Genomic DNA, 21209 nt, shown 5'->3' with positions numbered 1-21209 from the left:
AGGACCAGAGAAAATATTTGAAGAGATTATAGTCGAAAACTTCCCTAACATGGGAAAGGCAAGAGCCACCCAAGTCCAGGAAGCGCAGAGAGTCCCAGGCAGGATAAACCCGAGGAGAAACATGCCTAGACACATAATAATCAAATTGGCAAAAATTAAAGACAAAGAAAAATTATTGAAAGCAGCAAGGGAAAAACGACAAATAACATACAAGGGAACTCCCATAAGGTTAACAGCTGATTTCTCAGCAGAAACTCTACAAGCCAGAAGGGAGTGGCATGATATATTTAAAGTGATGAAAGGGAAGAACCTACAACCAAGATTACTCTACCTGGCAAGGATCTCATTCAGATTCGATGGAGAAATCAAAAGCTTTACAGACAAGCAAAAGCTAAGAGGATTCAGCACCACCAAACCAGCTCTACAACAAATGCTAAAGGAACTTCTCTAAATGGGAAACACAAGAGAAGAAAAGGACCTACAAAAACAAACCCATAACAATTAAGAAAATGGTAATAGAAACATACATATCAATAATTACCTTAAATGTGAATGGATTAAATGCTCCAACCAAAAGACACAGGCTCGCTGAATGAATACAAAAATAAGACCCATATATATACTGTCTACAAGAGACCCACTTCAGACCTAGGGACACATACAGACTGAAAGTGAGGGGATGGAAAAAGATATTCCATGTAAATGGAAATCAAAAGAAAGCTGGAGTAGCAATACTCATATAGATAAAATAGACTTTAAAATAAAGACTGTTACAAGAGAGAAGGAAGGACACTACATAATGATCAAGGGATCAATCCAAGAAGAAGATATAACAATTATAAATATATATGCACCCAACATAGGAGCACCTCAATACATAAGGCAACTGCTAACAGCTATAAGAGAGGAAATTGACAGTAACACAATAACAGTGGGGGACTTTAACACCTCACTTACACCAATGGACAGACCATCCAAAGAAAAAATCAATAAGGAAACACAAGCTTTAAATGACAGAATAGAACAGATAGATTTAATTGATATTTATAGGACATTCCATCCAAAAACAGCAGATTACACTTTCTTCTCAAGTGCACATGGAACATTCTCCAGGATAGATCACATCTTGGGTCACAAATCAAGCCTCAGTAAATTTAAGAAAATTTAACTCATATTAGGCATCTTTTCTGACCACAACGCTATGAGATTAGAAATCAACTACAGGGAAAAAAACGTAAAAAACACAAACAAATGGAAGCTAAACAATACGTTATTAAATAACCAAGAGATCACTGAAGAACTCAAAGAGGAAATCAAAAAATACCTAGAGACAAATGACAATGAAAACACGATGATCCAAAACCTATGGGATGCAGCAAAAAGAGTTCTAAGAGGGAAGTTTATAGCAATACAAGCCTACCTCGAGAAACAAAAATCTCAAACAATCTAACCTTACACCTAAAGGAACTAGAGAAAGAAGAACAAACAAAACCCAAAGTTAGTAGAAGGAAAGAAATCATAAAGATCAGAGCAGAAATAAATGAAATAGAAACAAAGAAAACAATAGCAAAGATCAATAAAACTAAAAGCTGGTTCTTTGAGAAGATCAACAAAATTGATAAACCATTAGCCAGACTCATCAAGAAAAAGAGGGAGAGGACTCAAATCAATAGAATTAGAAATGAAAAAGGAAAAGTTACAACAGACACTGCAGAAATACAAAGCATCCTAAGAGACTACTACAAGCAACTCTATGCCAATAAAATGGACAACCTGGAAGAAATGGACAAATTCTTAGAAAGGTATAAGCTTCCAAGACTGAACCAGGAAGAAATAGAAAATATGAACAGACCAATCACAATTAATGAAATTGAAACTGTGTTTAAAAATCTTCCAACAGGGCTTCCCTGGTGGTGCAGTGGTTGAGAGTCCACCTGCCGATGCAGGGGACACGGGTTCGTGCCTTGGTCTGGGAAGATCCCACATGCTGTGGAGTGGCTGGGCCCGTGAGCCATGGCCGCTGAGCCTGCGCGTCTGGAGCCTGTGCTCCGCAACGGGAAGAGGCCACAACAGTGAGAGGCCTGCATACCACAAAAAAAAAAAAAAAAAAAATCTTCCAACAAACAAAAGTCCAGGCCCAGATGGCTCCACAGGTGAATTCTATTAAACATTTAGAGCAGAGCTAACACTCATCCTTCTCAAACTCTTCCAAAAAACTGCAGAGGAAGGAACACTCCCAGACTCATTCAATGAGGCCGCCATCACCCTGATACTAAAACCAGACAAAGATACTACAAAAAAAGAAAATTACAGACCGATATCACTGATGAATATAGATACAAAAATCCTCAACCAAATACCAGCAAACAGAATCCAACAATACATTAAAAGGATCATACACCATGATCAAGTGGGATTTATCTCAGGGATGCAAGGATTCTTCAATATACGCAAATCAATCAATGTGATACACCATATTAACAAATTGAAGAAAAAAAAAACATGATCATCTCAATAGATGCAGAAAAAGCTTTTGACAAAATTTACCACCCATTTATGATAAAAACTCTCCAGAAAGTGGGCATAGAGGGAGCCTGCCTCAACATAATAAAGGCCATATACAGCAAAGCATATATATATAATAAATATGAATATATATATGATTCTTTTCCCATGTAGGTTATTACAAAATATTGAGTATAGGTTTCTGTGCTATACAGTAGGTCTTTGTTGTTTGTTTATTTTTAAATTTCTTTTTTTATTGAATACAGTGGATTTATAATGTATTAATTTCTGTTGTACAGCAGGCTAACTCAGTTATACACATATATACATTCTTTTTAAAAATATTTATTTATTTATTTGGCTGCGCCCAGTCTTAGTTGCGGCATGCAGGATCTTTAGTTGTGGCATGCAGGCTCTTCACTGAGGCATGTGGGATCTAGTTCCCTGACTGGGGATTGAACCCGAGCCCCACCCCCCACCGCTCACATTGGCAGCATGGAGTATTAGCCACTGGACCACCAGGGAAGTGCCTATATATTCTTTTTTATATTCTTTTCCATTATGGTTTATCTCAGGATATTGAATATAGTTCCCTGTGCTATACTGTAGGACCTTGTTGTTTTCCTTCAGGGCCTTTGCATTTGATGTTCCCTTTTCCTAGAACATGCTCTATTTTAGCTCGAGCCGTCATAAAATACCACAGTCTGGGTAGCTTAAACAGAAACTTATGTCTCACAAGTCTGGAGACTGAGAAGTCCAAGTTAAGCTGCTGACAAGGTAGGTTTCGTTCTGAGGCCTCTTCTCTGGGCTTGTAGGTGGCCTCCATCTCACTGTGTGCTCACGTGGGCTTTCCTCCAAGCGTGTGTACAGAGGGGCAGGGAGAGCAAGCTCTCTGGTGTTTCTTCTTACAAGGACACTAATCCTATTGGATCAGAGCCCCATCCTTATGATCTCATTTCACCTTCGTTGCTTCCCTAGTGGCCTTATTTCCAAATACAGCCACACTAGGGGTTAGGGCTTCAATCTGGATTTTGGGGGGATGCAAACATTTAGTCCATAACACTCCTCCATTGGCTTTGTCCCTACCTTGATTTAGCTCTTGGCTCTCTATGACATATCTTCCCCCCTTTTCCCTGTCACTTTCTGTCCTTCTCTTTGTTTTTCTTCCTAGAACTTAGCACTACCTAAATGATTTTACATTTAAAAGAATTGTGTTTCTTGTCTGTCCCTACTTCATAGATTTGTTCAGGATTAAGTGAGCTAGCTTTAATAAGGTATTCACTCAACAAATGTTTATTGAGTGTCTATAATGTGCAAGGTCTTGAACTAGGTTCTAGGGTTGCAGTGGTCAAGAAAAGCACACACACACTCCTGCCTTCAAGTTGCTTACAGTCTGGTAGGAACATTTATGGAATACTTACTATGTACCAGGTATGGTGCTAAGAGTTTTGCTTAGATGATTTTGTTTGATCATCATAAAAATCCCATGACATAGGTCCTATTGTTGCGTTGATTTTATGGAAGGGACAACTGAGGTCCTCAATGGATGAGCTACTTTTTCAGGGTCAATTCAGCTGGTTGGAGCCGGGTTTTGCAATCTGACACCATAGCTGATGCTCTTGACCACGTGTTAAACTGTACGTGGAAGGCTCAGTGGAGCACAGAGCATGTTCAAGGGGATGAACAAAGTCGTGTTTGGCTGTAACCTCAGTGTTGGAAAGAATTCAATACCGATTATTCCCAGTAACCATCAGAATAACCCACAGGTGCACTTCACTGTAAACAAATTTGGATATAAAAACTTGCATATATGAGATTGATATTCTGAGGCATTATCAAGAATGTTATAAAAAGCATTGCCATGGGATTCCTTTCCTTTAGAGTGTGTGATTGAAAACACAATGGGGACTTTGGAGGCAGACAGACCTGGGTTCAAACCCTTGCTCTGTCACTTATTGCCCTTGGAAGCTTGGGTAGGTTCTGAGACTCAGTTTTCTTATCTGTAAAATGGGGATAATATGTACTTCCTAGAGTTTTAAAATATTCCTGCAAATAGAGGATACTTAATAAATGGTAGCTAGTTTTTATTATAGTATCTTTTTCACAGTGCATTTAAACGCTAACTTGATGTTTTTTAAAGGTTACTAACCTGTACAGAAGCATCTGTATTATATAAAGTGAGTGGTGTAAACTGATTGGTTGGAAACAGATCCTTCTCCATCAGTTTCCCTGAGCACCTTGAAATAATTCTATTAGTCCCCAATTCCTTTTCCCCTGAAAGGAGGGTCTTTGGGACTAGCAGTTCTCCAAGGTTCTGGGAGGTCAACGGAATCAGGTCCCTTGGCATACCATGTGTCTCCTTTCTCTTTGCCTGTGGTTTCAACAGGATGGAGTCTCGGTCAGTGTCAGTGGGTTGGGGAAGGAAGAAGTAAGAAGAGATAAAAAGGAAAAGTTTGAACTTGAACCCGAGTCATACCCATCTCTCATTGGAATCCCAGAAACCATCTTCCTCCTTTGGATAGGACAAAAAGACTTAGAATCTCACCGTCATTGGGCTTGTCAGACCACATGGGACTGCATAGTACCATGCTTTTGGCTGTGAGTGTTTGGAAGGCATGTGTGGGTTTTGCCTGCCCAACATCTATTCTCATTTCTTATAAAAATAACTTGACTTTTTTTCCTTTGAGAAACTAACCTTCTGGTCTCAGTCCCTCTTCCAGGTCCAGGTAGGTGTGTAGGCAGGCCTGGCAATCAACATGTCTCATTCCTCTGACCACAATGGTTGGTTCAAGGATGACAATATGATCCAAATCTGGGCCAGCAGGTCTCAATTTTGATGCGTTTATTAGCCTTCTTTTCCCCCAGGGATGGTAAGCTCCGGGGATGTAAGCCTGCTCCTGCCTCAACCCTCTAGAGAGCGCTTACTGCAGAGTGGAGCCAATGTGACGGGACACCCCCATGCTCGTAATGTCATTTGAGTTCCTCCCTGTCAGGCTTGGATTTTCAGGTACTTGAGCCAATAAATCCAGTGTCTCCATTTTTTTTTTTTTTTTTCCTTAAATCAGGTTGACTTGGGTTTTTGACACTTGGAATCAAGAGAGTCCTGAGTCATGGATCTGACTTTGTTGGGCTGGAGTGAGTGGAAGAGGCACCCAGGATGTGAGGGGGTCTGGAAGCCATGCCCTAGCAGAAGCTCTTAGGGAGACCAGCAGTGTTCGTCCCCATCTGGAGGGGCTGTCTCTGGGCTGCTTGTCTTATCTCATCTGGTTAGGTGTGTTCTCAGGGCAGAACTAGACCAAAGAGAGGTGGTTATGGAGGAACAGATGGTGAGGACATGATTTCCAATTTGCTGGAGAAATATAGTTGTAAATTCCTAGTATAGAATTGAGAGCCTTGGGGCTTCCCTGGTGGCGCAGTGGTTGAGAATCCGCCTGCCGATGCAGGGGACACGGGTTCGTGCCCCGGTCCGGGAAGATCCCATATGCCGCGGAGTGACTGGGCCCATGAGCCGTGGCCGCTGAGCCTGCGCGTCCGGAGCCTGTGCTCTGCAACGGGAGAGGCCACAACAGTGAGAGCCCGCGTACCGCAAAAAAAAAAAAAAAAAAACAAGTGAGAGCCTTGTCACTAGAGCTGTGTGATTCCAGGAGGCTGGACTGACCCTGCCAGTAATGTTAAGCGGGTTTGGGGGGGTGGGGAACAGATTTGGACTGAATTTGAGTTCCATCTCTATTTTGGGAGTTTCTGATTGAATGCAGAATGTTTGGAAATATCATTCAGCCTGGAATACGTGTAAATAGGAACTTGCAGTGTTTGTATTCTATCTTTATTTGAATAATAATCCTATGTTTTGTAAGCAGAAGAAAACAATAAAAGAGAATTTTAAGGAGAAAAAAAAGAAAAAAAGGTGTGCCCTTGTAAGGACCATGTCTTTTGCACCCCTCTGGCTCCAGTGCTAGCACCGGGGCAGCAGAAGCTGGGTAGCCTGGTGATGAAAAGCGAAGGCCCTGGAGCCTAACCCTGGGTCTGTCACTTGCTGGATGAGTGACCTTGGGCTTCACTGCACGAGGCTATGTCCTGTCTGTAACATGGGGATCCTGTTACCTGCTGCTTGGGGTTGACCTGTGGATTGACCATAAGGCGTGGGAAGCACCTGTCTGACACGTGGATCGTGCTCAGTAAACGGTAGCTGTTATTATCAGAGAACCTCAGCAATCACCCTGCTGACGCCATTTCAGAGAGGAGCTCAGGGTGAGATGCGAGGAGGAGAAGGTGTGACAGTTGCAGAGACTGGATTCTGCTCTGGCCACAGGACACAATGAACGCCTTGTCTCTTGCTGCTTCTGTGGTTTTTTTTTGGGAGGGTGGAGAATTCTAGTTTTTTCTTTCCTGGATAAGTTGCATGTGTCTTATGTCAGGGTGCTAGAAGCCAAGTCTGGGACAGGAATAGGGGCATTGTTCAAGTGATATACTGGAGTCAGTGCTCTCAGGAAAAGGAGAGTGAGCAGGGCCAGCTATGTAATTTGTGGGATCCAGAGCAAAATGAAAATGGGGGGCCCTTCGTTCAAAACAAAAAGGGAAAAGTGCTGTTGAAGATACTGACTTATAAAACCTTTTCCTGGGACTTCCCTGGTGGCACAGTGGTTGAGAATCTGTCTGCCAGGGCAGGGGACACGGGTTCAATACCTGGTCCGGGAAGATCCCACATGCCGCGGAGCAACTAAGCCTGTGTGCCACAACTACTGAGCCTGGGTGCCACAACTACTGAAGCCCACGTGCCTAGGGCCTGTGCTCCGCAACAAGAGAAGCCACCGCAGTGAGAAGCCCGCACACCACGATGAAGAGTAGCCCCCGCTCACCACAACTACAGAAAGCTTGTGTGCAGCAACGAAGACCCAACGCAACCAAAAACTAAATATAATAAATAAAATTGGTTCTTTAACAAACAAACAAAAACCTTTTCCTTTCTTCCACAATCTCTCTCTTAACCTGCCGTGTTTTTTTTTTTAATCTGGTATTTAATGTAGTTCTAAGTCAAGGAAAATGTAAAGTTTAAATTTAATAAATTTCACCATTCCTCTTTATCTTGTGCAATGCCAATTTAAATGCAAATATCAGAGTGTTTAACTTGGATGTGGAATCACCAAAATGACACAATTTGTTTTTTTATGGCTCATCCCCAGAAGGAGCCTCCAGTTAGTCAGAAGAGACGAACACAAGCCAGACTCAGGAAGGCTGGAGGAAGGGTGCATGAGGCATAGGGATGCGCTGAGCACCTGACGTGCCGTGTCCTGGCTGGGGAAGTTGTGCCGGGAATCTTCCCTTCTCACAGGCCACCTGCTCCAACGCTCAGGGGAAGGAAATCCTGAGGGTTCACCAACCTCTGTGCTGGGATGTCTAGGTACCTGCATCGGGAGTAGGTGAGAGGCTTGTTCTTGCCCAGTGCCAGCTGAGTGTGCCAAGGGCAGGGACGGCTGCCACCAAGCCCTGCCCCGGGAAGCCTGTGTGCCTGTCCCTACCTTTCCCTGTGCCTGCTCTCAGGCCGCTGCCAGGAGTGGAGGGCTGCAGCAGTCACTGGAGGGGTCAGGGAGGGAGAGGCTGCGCAGAATGTGGGGTGTCAGGGCGTAAAGGAGGTGAGGAGGCAGTGGGAGATGGCACTGCCTCTGAGCCAAGCCTCCAAGTCCCTGTGTATCTCTCTTGTCTTAACGTACATAGGACTTCCTTTACAAAGCAGATTCAAAGAAAAATGAAGAATTTCAAGCTGGCAAGTGCAATTAAGAATTTCAAGCTGGTGGGAATTCCCTGGTTGTCCAGTGGTTAGGACTCCGCGCTTTCACTGCTGAGGGCGTGGGTTTTATCTCTTGTTGGGGAACTAAGATACTGCAAGCTGCGCGGTGTGGCCAAAGGAAAAAAAAAAGAATTTCAAGACGGCAAGCACAGAGCATTAAACCCCAAGCACAGGGCTCTTCTGAGCACTGGACCCAGTGTTGCTGCCTCGGTCCTATGCCCATGAATATCTCTGACCTCATTCTTTTGCTCATCCATTTTTGATGTCTTTTGATTGGGTATATTAAGCAAAACCTAGCTGGCTGTCCTAATTTGTCCCCATGATTTCTATGTTTGATGAGCCATCTGCCTGGGTCCCTGCAGGTCAAGTCCCCTGGCTGCTATTCTGACCTTGTTGCCCTTTATGGTAATTGCACCATCTTGTTTCTTAGGCTTGAGTGCTTCCATCGGTCTTTGCTACTCTGGAATTTTATTCTCCAAGTTCTGTGGAGCCCAGTTCTGTAACAGCCACTATTGAGCTGCTCGTGATACCATTGCTCCCCCACCAACACTTTTCTTATCTCCGTGCTAAATGGAGAGTTCTCCAGGCCTTCCCAAGGAACACGGGCAGCTTGTGGGTTTTCCTGTCATATACAGTAGGCACGTTCTAGTATGCCCACTCCTCTGAGCCTTTCTGTCCTTCCCTCCAGTTTGCAGTGGCAGTTCTGGCATCTCTACATTGTTCAGTTTGGATCATTGCTTTTTCGAATCTTTCAAGTACTGTCCCATCAGCATATTGGAACCATCCTCTGGGGCCCTTGCCAGAGTGTTAAATCCTATATCACTGGAGAGGATCCCTCCATATCAACGAACTCTACTTCCCCAGTTTATATCTCATCCCCCCCACCTTCATCTATCACCCTCGGAATCTTCCACAGGCCATTTTGGGCTTGTGTATGTTGGCCAGGTCTGATATGTAATCCCTTTCTTTCCTCCCCTCCTTTCCTCAGTTGGTCCATGCTAAGGTTATTCCCTGGTTATCAGTCTGGTGGCCAGGAAAGGAGGTGGGGCAAATCCCTAGGAGGGCACGTGTTGCTTTATAAAGCACCTGCTTCATTTTCCAGCAAGGTAAGGCGGCAGTGGGGCTCTGTCTTCCAGCAAGGGAACAGGACTCGTCTGCAGGCCCAGAGGGTTCAGGAGTATCTGGGTTTATCCCTTCAGATAGCCCCTCCCAAGAATCAGGATCCTCTTTCTCCCTTCTGGGGCTTTGTCGTTGGTGTAAAGGGATGCACCTATCCGAGAACTGGCCTTCTCTGAAGTTCTGCCACTCTTACAATTCATTCCTGCACCTGCTCTGTGTGCCTTCCAGCTGCAGGAGATGCGAGTCTCTTTAAATGCTGCCACGCAGGCCCCCTGAAATTGTTATCAGTGAGCCTGTCATTTTCTCTCTTTAACAAATCAACAGTGCTGAGCAAGAGCCACCTGATTCAGAGGTCTGTTTGGTGACCACGTCCCCCAGACCTCAGATGCTAGAGACACTGTCTCATCTCACCCCCTCCAACTTTACTTCATCCTGTTCACCGAAGGTGAAAATCAGTGATCGCATGAAAGCGGCATGCAGTTTGTTTCCTAGGACCACTTCTGGTACCAACTGTTTTGGATTGGTTTCACTAGAAGCAGAAGCTGAGATGGCATGTTCATTGTTCAAGCAATTTTTTTTCTTTTAGTAAATTTATTTGTTTGTTTTTGGCTGTGCTGGGTCTTCGTTGCCGCGCACAGGCTTTCTCTAGTTGCGGCGAGCAGGGGCTACTGTTTGTTGCGGTCCATGGGCTTCTCATTGTAGTGGCTTCCCTTGTTGTGGAGCACAGGCTCTAGGCACGCGGGCTTCAGTAGTTGTGGCATGCAGGCTCAGTAGTTGTGGCGCACGGGCTTAGTTGCTCTGTGGCATGTGGGATCTTCCCGGGCCAGGGCTGGAACCCGTGTCCCCTGCATTGGCAGGCGGATTCTTAACCACTGCACCACCAGGGAAGTCCATTCAAGCAGTTTTTTGAGGGAGCGAAAATGAAAGGGAATGAGGAAGCCAGACAAGGCTGGTGAAAAGCCCAGCAAGAATGTGGTCCCAGTGGGCATCTACTTCAGCCGGATCTCCCTGGGGTGCTCTGCAGCACACATGGGATCACAGAGCTCTCCCCACCTTGAGGCAAGGCAACATGCCTGTTAAATCCCCGTACCAGTCAGTCATAGCCCTCCTCTCCTAGCAGGGAGCACAGACTGTGTTATTCCGCCTTCCTTCTCAGAAACGTGTCTCAGAGGGAAAGCAGATCCTAAGCTTAGGGGAGAGAAGCTCAAAGAAGAGGTCTGGCCTTTGGCCCAGTTTCTCTGGAAAATGATTTCAGGCTTGAAGACATTTTAATTCATTGTAATGTGTGTCATTGGCATGGGGACAATGAGGAGGCCTAGAAAATGCGGCTGTGCAGCCAGGTTTGCCTTCTGGGATCCTGTAGTTGGATAATGATGGACACCCCAGGGATTGTGTTGCACAGGCCTTCGTCTTTGTCTCCCTTGATTACTGGAATGTTCACTACAGGTTCACTAATTATGGACTGAGTGAAAGAATCGATATGGAACCTGAAGAACTTGGGATATAGGAACAGATCTTCTTTTTTCTCTTTTTTTTTTGCGGTACGCGGGCCTCTCACTGTCGCGGCCTCTCCCGTTGCGGAGCACAGGCTCCAGACGCGCAGGCTCAGCGGCCATGGCTCACGGGCCCAGCCGCTCCGCGGCATGTGGGATCTTCCCAGACCGGGGCACGCACCCGTGTCCCCCGCATCGGCAGGCGGACTCTCAACCACTGCGCCGCCAGGGAAGCCCCAGATTTTCTTTTTTTCAACCAGATGTTTCCAGTGGATGCGAGAGGCAGGGATGACAGGAAGGAGGAGGGTGAGGTTGAGTGCCTGCTCTTTGGAATAGGGCAGACCTGGGTTAGGATCCCAACTGAAACCATGTAACTCAGATCGGGACTTGAACCCATGCACTGGGACTCAAACCGAGCCAAAACCCAGAGTGGGACTTGAACCCATGGTCTTTTAACTGAGATCACACACCTGGTCTCGGGACTTAATGAAGCTCGGGTTCTTAATGTCTCATCACAGAAAGAATTCAGTGAGGGACAAAGTGATAGGTAAGAAGTGGATTTATTTAGAGAGAAACACACTCCACAGATGGAGTGTGGGCCATCTCAGAAGGCGAGAGGCACCGAAATATGGCATGGTTGGTTTTTATGGGCTGGGTCATTTCTTAGGCTAATGAGGGGGAAGGTTATTCCAGTTATTTTTGGGAAAGGACAGAGATTTCCAGGAATTGGGCCACCGCCCACTTTTTGATCTCTGATGATCAGCCTCAAAACTGTCATGGCACTGGTGGTTGTGTCACTTAGCTTATGCTAATATGTTACAATAAGCATATAATGAGGCTCAAGGTCCCCTGGAAGTCAAATCTTCCTCCATCTTGGATCTAGTTAGTTTTCACCAGTTTTTGTCATGTCCTATGGCTGTGTCATTCTTTTAAAGTTGTGCCCTGCCCCCTTACCTCCTGTTTCACAACCATGACACTTCACAGCAGCGTGACCTTGAGCTTGGGGCTTGACTTCTCTGAGCCTCAGTTTCCTCTTCTGTTAAATGGGGATGGCACCTGTATCCACATCATAGGGTTGATATGAGGATTAAATGAGATAATACAGGGAACAGATTTAGCACCGGGCATCTAGTGACGGCTTAGTAAATACTATTATTGACAGTGGAGCATTATCTGAATTTTTCTGGGCAGTGGGTGTTCTGGGGGCAGCATGATAGAGTAGAAGAAGCCAGGGCTTTGAACTCTGAGAGAATTCACTTCCATTTCTGACTCTGTCACTTCCTGGCTGTGTGACTGTGGGCAACTCACTTCCCCTTCCTGAGCCAAGGTTTCCTCATCTGCCAGGAAGGAGAAATGTGCCTACAATGCAGAATTTCAGTGAAAAAAGCATGTAGCCCAGATTATGGCTCACAGTTGGTACTCAGCTAATACAGTTCTCTTTCTTCTTCTCATTTTACAACATAGTATTTAGCCCACACTGTTATTTTCTCACATGTGACTTGAGGCCACAGTTGGCGATTAGATTTTTATTTATATTTTTATTTATTTATTTATTTATTTTTGGCTGTGTTGGGTCTTCGCTGCTGCGCATGGGCTCTCTCTAGTTGTGGTGAGTGGGGCTACTCTTCGCTGCGGTGCGTGGGCTTCCCATTGGGTGGCTTCTCTTGTTGCAGAGCACGGGCTCTAGGTGTGCGGGCTTCAGTAGTTGTGGCACGCGGGCTCAGTAGTTGTGGCTTGCGGGCTCTAGAGTGCAGGCTCAGTAGTTGTGGCCCTCGGGCTTAGTTGCTCTGTGGCATGTGGGATCTTCCCGGACCTGGGATGGAACCCGTGTCCCCTGCATTGGCAGGCGGATTCTTAACCACTGCGCCACCAGGGAAGTCCTAGATTTTTTAAGTTTCTCAAGGATAAGAAGGTAGGACGCAGAATGTGTGAGAGCATTAATTAAATGCTCACTTTTGAAGGCAAAATGCTCCTGCATTTCAAGAAGCAGTTAAGGATTAATTGGAACAGAAATATGCAGGATCAAATAAGCCAAGACCACAAGCTCTGAGATGCCATTTTAACATCAGGAGATATAACCAGTCTTTAGGAGTGTCTGCTTCTCTTAATGCTTAATTACCTTGATGATGAAAGGGAGGATGATGATGGAGGCTAGTATTCATGGAGTGCTTACTCTTCCCTAGGTGTGGTGCTAAGTGCTTGACACATATTTCTTTTAATCCTTTTTTTTTAGTGTACAATTAGAAAAATTTTAATGTAAGTATTTGCACCTGAAACCATCACCATAAGATAGACAGCATGTCTATCAGCCCCCCAAAGTTTCTTTATGCCCCTTGGTAATCCCGTTATCTTACCCCTCCCTGCCTCTACCCTCTCCAGGCAACCACTGATGGCTGTCACTTTAGAGTAGTTTGCATTTTCTAGTGTTTTGTATAAATGGGATTGCTTCTTGTTTTGTAGGGCTCTGGCTCTTTTTAACCCTCTTAATAACCCTATGAGGGAGGGAAAGAAAGTTGAATTTCAGAAAGGAAACTTCCTAAGTCGTGACTGGTAAGAGGCACACTGGTATTAGTATCGAAGTCTGAGTACAGGGCCCCAGATGGTAAGCAGAACCCCTTACATCACATGACCTTCCCAAGGGTCAGCACTCCGAGGAAATGCCCTGAGAGGCCTTCTCTGAGAAATATTGAATCCCTTACACTTTTTTTCTTTAACTTTTTTATTATGGAAAATTTCAAACAAATACAAAGGTAGGAGGAGTAGTGTTAATAAATTCCCATGAATCCATCCTTTAGCTTCAGGAATTATCAACACATGGCCAATCTCATCTCATCTATATCATTCTCTTGTCCCCTGAATCCCTTACACTGGTATAAAAAGGTGTTTACCTAGCAGCTAAAATTAAATTCTCCTCTAAAGGGAGGAATTTTGAAGCAATCTTTCATATTGCTTATAAGATTTATTTTTAATGATTGGAGAAATGCTTGTTTCCTCTGGTTAATAACCTAGACACAAAATTATATCTATAATAGTAAGATCTCAAGGTTGAGGAAAAAAAAGTTAAAGTCACTTAGAAAAAAATGTTAATAGTGTTGTCTCTGGTAACCCACTGAGGCGTGACAGGGAGGGAGTGTGGGAAGAGTACAAGTTGACTTTCAAGTTACCTTCTTAGGTGACTGAATAGATGGTGATACCGTAAACCTGGTAGGGAGTTCACTAGAAGAAACAGAGTAGGGGGTAGGGCAAGACGATGACTTCAGTAAGATCGTGATGAATTTAAGCTCCAGTGGGAATTGGATGCATGGACATAGGCTTATCTGCAGGACATCACCCCTCAGTTCATGGCACACACAAAATGTGTATCTTAGAACTGATGAAGGATGGAAGTTCTGCCAGATTGCTCTCCAGTTTAGCCGTGCTGGCTTTCTCTCCCATCAGCAGTGCAAGAGGGTTGGTTGGTGTTTTCTCATAGCCTTGTCAACACTTGGTATTTTCTTCCTTTTTTTTTTTTTTTTTTTTTTTTTTGCGGTACGCGGGCCTCTCACTGTTGTGGCCTCTCCCGTTGCGGAGCACAGGCTCCGGATGCGCAGGCTCAGCAGCCATGGCTCACGGGCCCAGCCGCTCCACGGCATGTGGGATCTTCCTGGACTGGGGCATGAACCCGTGTCCCCTGCATCAGCAGGTGGACTCTCAACCACTGTGCCACCAGGGAAGACTGGTATTTTCTTTTTTTAACATTTTTTTTTTTTTGGGCTGTGTTGGGTCTTCATTGCTGCTTGTGGGCGTTCTCTAGTTGCAGCGAGCAGGGGCTACTCTTCATCGTGGTGCACGGGCTTCTCATTGCGGTGGCTTCTTTTGGCGCCCGGGCTCTAGGCGCGCGGGCTCAGTAGTTGTGACACGTGGGCTTAGCTGCTCCACGACATGTGGGATCTTCCCAGACCAGGGTTCGAACCTGTGTCCCCTGCATTGGCAGGCGGATTCTTAACCACTGCGCCACCAAGGAAGCCCCTGTGAAGGCTTTTTCAAAAACATGAGACTAACATTTAAATCAGTCGGCTTTGAGTAAAGCAGATTACACCACGTAATGTGGGTGGACCTCATCCAGTCGGTTGAAGGCCTTCAGAGAAAAAAGACAGTGGTCCCTTGAAGAAGAGGGAATTCTGCCTCAAGAGGCCTTCAGACTTCAGCTGCAACTCAGCTCCTTCCTGAGTCTGCAGCCTGCGGGCCTGCCCTGCAGAGTTCCAACTTGCCAGCGCCCAGAATTGCATGAGCCAATTTCTAAAAAAACAAAAAACACTCTCTCTCTCTCTCTCTCTCTCCCCCTATATATATATATATATATATATATACACATCTTATTGTTCTGTTTCTCTGAATACTTAATTTTTTCCCCCTCAACTATTGCAGAGAATGATGTAACCCTGATTCTAAATTTAAGATTTAGGATTCAGTCTCTTCAGTCTGACTAGCTGTGTGTGAATCCTGTCTCAGTCACTTGCTACATGATTTTTTGAAAACTTTAATTGAAGTATTATATGCATATAGAAACACAAACATATAATAAGGGTATAGCTTAATGGATTTTCAGAAAATACATACACTAGTGTAACTAGCACAATAAAAACCAGAACATAACTAACACTCAAGAAACTTCCCTTATTCCTATTTCCAGTCACTACCTATACCCTCACTAAGGGAAACCACAGTTCTGACTGCTAAAAGAATGTATATGGGGCTTCCCTGGTGGCGCAGTGGTTGAGAGTCCGCCTGCCAATGCAGGGGACACGGGTTCGTGCCCCGGTCCGGGAAGATCCCACATGCCGCAGAGTGGCTGGGTCCGTGAGCCATGGCTGCTGAGCCTGTGCGTCCGGAGCCTGTGCTCCGCAACAGGAGAGGCCACAACAGTGAGAGGCCTGCATACCGCAAAAAAAAGAAAAAAAAAAAGAATATATACATCTTGACAGTTTTTGTACTTTATATGCAGAGTCATGCAGTATGTGTTTTTGTTTCTGTTGTATCTATCTTCTTATGCTCAGCCTTTTTGTAGATTCATTTGTGTGGTTGTATGTCACTGTAGTTTTGGTCATTGTCATGTAGTATCTTGTATAGTATGTATACATACTTGTATAGTATGTATAGTATGATATGGCATACTGCATTTTATTTATTGATTTTAGTTTTGATGAGCATTTGGGTAAATTTACGGTTTCTTGTTTTGTTTGCGATTTTGAAGCGAGCTGTCGTAACCATTCTAGTGCATGGCTTTTGGTGAGCATAGGTAAGCATTCCTGTTTAGTATGTCAGCTTTGGTCAATAAGGCTAAACAGATCTCCAGAGTAGGCATGCTAGTTTACACCCCATCCCCAATGTAAGAGAGTTCTAATTGCTCCACTTTATCACCCATACATGTTATTTTTCCATCCTTTTTATTTTAGCCATTCTGGTTCTGATGGGTTTGTATCACATGGTGGATTTCATTTGCATATTCTAATGACTAGAACAGCTGAGGGCCTTTCATATCTTTCTCAGACATTTGGTTATCCTCTTTTGCAAAGAGATCTTTGATACATTTTTCTATTGTGTTTTTCATCTCTTTCTAGTATATTAAGATAGAAAGTTAGTCTAGAAAGTTAAGTAGAAAGTTGAGGTCTTTCTTCTTTTCTGATATAGGTATTTAAAGGTGTGCATTTCTGACTAAGCATTTTAGCTACATCCCAGGAATTTTGATCTGTTATGTCAGTTCAAGATGTTTTCTAATTCTCTTGTGATTTCTTCTTTGACCCATGGGTTATTTGGAGATATGTTGTTTAATTTCGAGATATTTGAGGAATTTTCTTTCTTTTTTTTGACTGCACTGCACGGCTTGAGGGATCTTTTTGTTCCCTGACCAGGGATCGAACCTGGGTCTCCGGCATTCCTAACCACTGGACTGCCAGGGAATTCCTTTTTTTTTTTGAGGAGTTTTCAGATTTCTTTGTTACTGATTTCTAATTTAATTCCATTGTGGTTGAAAAACACACTTTGTATGATTTCAATCCTGTTACCTTTATTCAGACTTGTTTTATGACCTAGCATATGCCTCAGATTTTATTTGACTTTCAAAAGCTTTTAGCCTAGCTCATTTATCCTCCTGCTGCACCCCTAGCCTTTGGAGTCAGCAAATGCGTACTCAGGAAAAACAGATGTGTCTGAGGCTCCTTGTTCTGATTTTGTCATTCCAGCCCTAAGCAATAGCAGAATGCTTTGATGGTTGCCCTTTCCCCTCACAGTGGCTATTTGCCTGGGCCAAGTCCCTAGTCCTCAACCCATGGCCAGATTTGGCAAATGCTCCCAGGGGAATATACCAGCTGCCTATCTGACAGGTCTCTTCTAAACTAGTCTGCCCTCCCTGAGATTTTTAGCCCATCCTTTCCTCATTAGTGCCACAGGCCTTTGACACCTTTAGAATGTGATTTTTTGTAATTTGTCTGGTCTTAGTTGCTGTTAGTGACAGTGTTGGCCTGTTTCAACCTACATCCTACCCAGAAGTGGAAGTTGTTTGTCCTGTTTTAGATGATGGTATCTTTGCTGTGCTGTTTACTCACCTTTATTTCACATATGGTGTACAGCTTTCCTATGGATTTGTTTCTCGTCTTGCTGGAATATTACCTATAAAATATTTTCAAAGGCGATCTTTGAGTGATAAAACTGAGACTTTTTATATAGATGAAAATTCTGGGTTTGATGTTCTTTTCCTTTAAAACTGTTGAAAATGTTGTTTCCCTTCGTAGTATTATTATTCTTTGAGGCCCCAAATTGGAAACAACCTAAATGTCCTTCAACAGTAGAAGAGATAAATAAACTTTGATATGCTCATACAGAGTAGTGCTATACAGCACTATACAGCAGTGCTAAGAGAAGACGATGTTACCTCCCTGGAGATATTTGGCAATGTCTGGAAGTATTTTTTGGTTATCACAACTTGTTGGGGCAGGAAGAGAGGATTGCTACTGGTATCTAGGGGGTAGAGACCGGGGATGTTGCTAAACATCCTGCAGTGCATAAGACAGCCTCCCCATATCAAAGAATTACCTGGCCCACACAGGTCAATAGTGCTGAGATTGAGAAACTCTGCTTTGCATCAGTGAGAATAAATGAACAGTTGCTACATGGGTACAACCACATGGTGAATCCTACAAACATAATGTCGAACAAAAGAAGCCAGTTACAAATGAGTATATACAGTGTGTGTCTATTTATATAAAATTCAAAAAAAGCAAAAACTAAGGATAGTTAGCCGTAAGGATAGGGGTGTCTTTAGGGGGCAAATGGTGACTGGTAAGGGCCAAGAAGACTTGTTGGGTGGTGGGTAACATTATCTTTTTTGATACGGGGGTTAGTTACACAGATATGTTCACACTGTGAAAATCAAGCCGTGTGTTTTAATTGGTGTGCTATACTATATACATATATATAATTTTAATAATTATAATTTTATGTATCATTTTATTAATATATATATTACTTGAATAAATGTTTTTCAAAGTTCCATTGTCTGATTTTAAGAGGTGATCTGTTCTTCCTCTTTGGAAGCATTTACATTTTCTCTTTGCTTTTGATGTTCTGAACTATCATTGTAATGTCACTATAAGTGGGTTTATTCATACCTATCTGTTACTCTGTTAAGATCTTTTAAAGTCTTTCATTTCTTTCTAATCTTAGGAAAAAAAAAACTGGTTATTGTTTCTTCAGATATTTTCTTACCCATGTTTATTTTTTTCCTCTTCTGGGATTTGCTGACAATTCTACTTCTTTCCTGCATATCCCTTACTTCTTTTTTATTAAAAAAATTATTTTTTCATTTTATACTTCTTTAGTCTCTTCCCAGTTATCCTGTGGGTGATTGTCTAGACTAGAATTTCCAGTCTTGCTAATTCATTCTTCAGCTTTATTCATTCCGCTCTTCAATCAATCTATCGAAGTTCATTTTTTTCACCATTATATTTTTTCAAACTATTTTTCAACCCAGTGTTGCTTATTGTTCCTATGGTTTTTCAATAGACGTGTTTGTTCTTGAATTGTTTTATGAACTCTGATCCTCTTCTATGTGTTTGAAGATACTTGTTGTGCGTATTTGATATTGTTTATTGTGCTTTATCTGATATTCACTGAATGCCCTTTTGACTTTCTTTTATGGTGCTTCCCATCAGTTATTTTACCGTGAGAGCTCACATGCACTAACTTCCTGGGGGGCTCATCACCTCGTCCAGAGGGAGGGCTGGAAGGCCTGGCCATGGCTTGTGTTCTGCCAAGTGCTGAGAGTGTGAGTGTGTGTGGAGGTGTCCACTTCAGGGTGAGTGCTGTGGAATGACAACCTGGAACGAACTGTCATCAGATGCAAGTTTGCGCGCCTGACGCACAGTGAGGCCAAACAGTACAGAAACGTTGGAGTTCGGAGCAGAGAAAGTTTTATTGCGGGCCCAGTCGAGGAGACGGTGGCTCACGCCCAAAAAAACCCTGAACTCCCCGAAGGGTTTCAGCAAAGCATTTTTAAAAACCAGGTGGGGGAAGGGGGTCGCGGGGTATGTGATCAGCTCGTGCACAATTCTCTGATTGGTTGATGTTGGGGTAACGGGGTGGTGTCACGGGGGTTAAATGATCAATCCTTAGGCCCCGGAGGCCTGGGGGCCTCAGGCTGTGGGGCAAGGAGGAGTGCCCAGAGCCAGGCCATCTGTGTGCACCTGCTGTTCTCTGTTCCCCAGCCGAGCCAGTGCCCTACTGCTGCTGTTCTGCCCCAAAGCACTGACTGGCAGGCAATTCCACCCCCAGCCCCTTGGAAACACATGAAAGGAGTGGCTCTAGGATCCCCTTCGGAATCTGTCACCTGGTTGGCACTTGACTGTCATCTTATTCCCTAGGCTGCTGTCAGATTCATCAACCCCCCTTTCACCTTCATGTGTTCTTCAGGGTTGATTTGGAGAGAGGGAGCTAGCAGCCCTTGTCAGTTTCTCATCTTGCTGGAAACCAGAAGTGGTCATGAGTGGACCTGAAAAGCTGCCTCTTAATAACCGTGTGACCTCAGCCTCGTTACTTAAGTTTGCTTATCCATGAGCTACGACTGATGATGGTACCTGCTGCTTGTTATCTGTTAGTAAATATTTATTACTGTTGTTGTTACAACGTGGTTTGGGTAGTCATCAGTGGGGAGCTGATACTGGTGGTTGGAATTGTGGATTTGAATGTCATCTCCCCGTGGGAGTGAAGAGCGCAAGGAATGCAGGAGCCTTAGGAAGTAGCCCTGGCATTTAAGGGTTAATGGGGAAAAAAAGCAAAGGAGAGGGAGAGGGAGGGTACACGTCAGGAAGAGGTAGGGCCACAGAGGACAGGGGAAAGGAGAGCCTCAGGGCGCGCGGGAGGAAGTGTCGCCCTCAGACCACGTGCTCGGGAGAAACCGTTTTTCCAGTCCTGGATTTTGCGCCCTGATGCTCCCTGGTGAATTTAAATCAGTTTTAGTGGAGAGGAAGGGACAGAGGCCACGTTGCAGCTGGTTGAGAAATAAGCAGGAGGTGGAGGAGTAGAGACACACACAGACCTTTCCCCCAAAATGTTCGGCCGTGGAGAAGAGGAGAGCAATAAGGCAATAGTGGGTGGAAGCGTCAAGTCGGAAGACTTGCAAGTGCGTTTGTTGCTCGCGGGCAAATAGGCAGTTCCGTCTCTCCCATCTTCTTCTCCCCTTCCTTCCTTTTCTCTTCTCCTTCATCCATTTCCTCTTTCTAATCTTCTTCTATAAGCCTAACTTTCTACCATGCTAGAAATGAATCTTAGGTGACCAGGAAGGTCCAGAAGAGAGAAAGAGAGAGAGAGAGATTGAAGCTACTTGAGGAGGGAGGGAATAAATGGTAAATGGGACTTCCCCTGAGAAGCAGAAGGATGGGGTCCAGAGCCCAGGCGGGCCTTAGATGTTTTCCCAGTGTTGCAGGAGGGGGGGAGAGGTATCGGTGTAGTTAAGTTTGCAGTGGGGGAAAATGGGGAGGGGGAAGGAAAGTAAACAGGGTTTCTTCCACTGTATTTAGTTTGGTTCATTAAGAACTGAAACTACGGGCCTCCCTGGTGGCACAGGGGTTAAGAATCCGCCTGCCAATGCAGGGGACACGGGTTCGAGCCCTGGTCCAGGAAGATCCCACATGCCACGGAGCAGCTAAGCCCATGTGCCACAACTATTGAGCCTGCGCTCTAGAGCCCACGAGGCACAACTACTGAAACCCGTGTGCCACAACTACTGAAGCCCACGCGCCTAGAACCCGAGCTCTGCAACAAGAGAAGCCACT

The 21209-nt window shown here is 44.4% G+C and overlaps 1 protein-coding gene across 1 annotated transcript in view; it reads right to left on the bottom strand.

Moving 5' to 3' along the window:
• Nucleotides 1–20935, bottom strand: part of PANK3 (pantothenate kinase 3) — a 59793-nt gene extending 38858 nt beyond the window's left edge. Inside the window, exon 1 of the mRNA XM_049707225.1 lies at nt 20932–20935. The gene's annotated coding sequence lies outside the window, so the exon portion shown is untranslated. The remainder of the gene's footprint in view (nt 1–20931) is intronic.
• Nucleotides 20936–21209: the final 274 nt, after the last annotated feature.

Source organism: Orcinus orca, chromosome 3 (assembly GCF_937001465.1).
Source record: "Orcinus orca chromosome 3, mOrcOrc1.1, whole genome shotgun sequence".
NCBI classification, from domain to species: domain Eukaryota; kingdom Metazoa; phylum Chordata; class Mammalia; order Artiodactyla; family Delphinidae; genus Orcinus; species Orcinus orca.
Note: the sequence above shows the minus strand (reverse complement) of the source record. Positions and strands in the feature narration are given on the sequence as shown.